This window comes from Gavialis gangeticus, unplaced genomic scaffold (assembly GCF_001723915.1).
Source record: "Gavialis gangeticus isolate Ggan-Ray unplaced genomic scaffold, GavGan_comp1, whole genome shotgun sequence".
In the NCBI taxonomy this organism is placed as follows: Eukaryota; Metazoa; Chordata; order Crocodylia; family Gavialidae; genus Gavialis; species Gavialis gangeticus.
Genome location: NW_017728992.1, coordinates 99,447,297 through 99,449,647, shown reverse-complemented (window position 1 = coordinate 99,449,647; position 2,351 = coordinate 99,447,297).

Genomic DNA, 2,351 nt, shown 5'->3' with positions numbered 1-2,351 from the left:
AGGCAGCTGCTGACTGGCTGCCTCGAACCACAAAGAGGTTCCTGCTGACTGGCTGCCTCGAACCAAAAGGCAGCTGCTGACTGGCTGCCTTGAACCACAAAGAGGTTCCTTCCTTTCTTCCAGTGGTTTCTTCCACAATCCAATCCCATCCCATCCCATCCCAAGGCATGGCTGTGCCTGCATGTCAGTGTTGCCAGGTCTTAAATATGAAATTATCATATTGGAAGCTCAAAATTATCGTATTTGCTGAAAAGATATCATACACTAAAATGGTATGCAAATAAACATGCTAATAAGTCGTATTTACTTTATATTGCTCACTGTAATTTCCGGTGAGTGAGTGGGTGAGAACTTGGTGGTCAAATTTAAAGCATTTCTTTATTTGGAGGCAAGCAGTCATAAGAAAGTGCTGACAATGAACTCAACAGTCAGTTAAGGCTCTCTGAGTGTGACCTGAGTTTTGCATAAGCTGCACAATTAACTGCCTCAAAAATTAATCCTATGATTTGGATCCTATGAACCAGGGGCAATGCCTAGTGGGTACATGTGCACCCCTTGAGTGTGGCGGTGCACTCCCTGCCAGAGGTGTCTGCGGGTGGTTGCTGACCCCTGGTTGACGCTTGCCAGCCCCCCACCACCGCCAGCGCTGGCTGCGTTTGCAGGAGCTCCTGCTTACCGCTGCCATGCTCCCATGGCCGCCATGCCCCCCCAGCTGCCAGGGACGTGTGTTGTGCGTGCTTCTCTTCCTTTCCGCCCAGGCACCTGCCTCAACTCTGGGAGTGGGGGCTTCCTCCCTGTCAGGCCGGGGCTGAGCACACAGGAGGGAGGGCCCTGGGGACAGGATCTGGAAGCCTGCAAACCCAGAAGCCTCCCCCTTGTCGCCCCTGGTTGAAAACCGAGAATCGTAGGCCCTGGGCACATGTTACATATATGAAACAACTGACTGGTGAATTGTGTTGTTAACTGAGATCGGCCACACTTGCAAAGTGATTGTCATGCAGTTCGCTGGTGAATTGTGCAATAAATGTAGACTGGTCACACACACAATATAAGACTGGCCACAAAAGCAAACTGTCACGCAATTCGCTTGTGAATCACACAATAAATGTAGGTGGCCACGCATGCAAAGTAAGACCGACCACATGTGCAATCATTATGCAGTTCACTGACAAATTGCACAATAAATGTAGACTAGCCACAGGTGCAAAGTCATTATCATGCCATAAAAGTGCCCACCCAGCTATAAAAAGAGCCAAACAACTAATGCTCGAAAATGTATAACAATTTTACAGCTGGTTTCTCTCTATGCAGGGCCTAATAGTATCATGAAGATGTTGGGCCAGAAGGAACCTCTAGAGGTCATCTACCCCAGCCCCCTGCCTGAGGCAGGATCATCCCTATCCAAATTGTCCTGTACAAATCCATAATCTCACCTCCATAATCTAACCAAAAGTACAATCAAACTACCATTTATTCCAGGGTAGACTAGTCCAAGATTTTGCATCGGTGGAGGTGCGGGATAGTTGTTTACACACAAGGTTTAAATGGCAGTTTACTCAAAGCAGCACAAATTGTTTCCAGGTAAAATGCTAAATCAGGCTAAAAGCAGACAACCAGCTTGATTTCAGTTTCAGTGTTTTATTTTAGGGCAAACCCCAACCCCTTGTCCTACATGAGGTGCTTATGAATTATCCAAACTAATGCTTGACCAGATGCTCAAATTAAAATCAAACCGGTTGTCTGTTTCTAGCCTGTGAAGTACTGAGAAAACACTCCTGCCCCCATCTCCTACCTCTCCTCCCCATCCTCAGGACAAGTGGGACTAAAATTTGAGTGAACTGCCATTCCAGCTGCATGTGTAAATGAGTCTCCAGCCTATTTTGATGCAAGTCAAAGCCCAGTATAAACTCATCTGTTTTTTTAGCCTGGGAGAGTTGAGAATACTGCACTTGCTAAGCAATGTTTCCCTTTAAGATTCCTTTGAGTTTGCTACTGTAATATGGATCCTACTTGGAAGGTTCACACCAAGTCCCCGCCTCCAACAAAGATTCCTCTCTCTCCCCCCACCCCCCAATGCCAAGGTGCAGGACTTAATGAACATGAGGCATAGGGTGACCACTGGGCTGTGTGAAGCTTCGGTCCCTGATTTGATCAGCAGATATTTGGACTTATTCGGTGGCTGAATCTCCAAATCTGAACTGAATCAGAGGATCCTTTAATCTCTCCGAATTGAATGAGAACCCTCCGAATCAATTTGGAGAGATTTGGGACAGTGGCAACATAGGGGGCGCATGGGGGTGCATTGCACTCCCTGAGCTTGATGCTTAGGCAATGGGCGGGGGGGGGGGGCG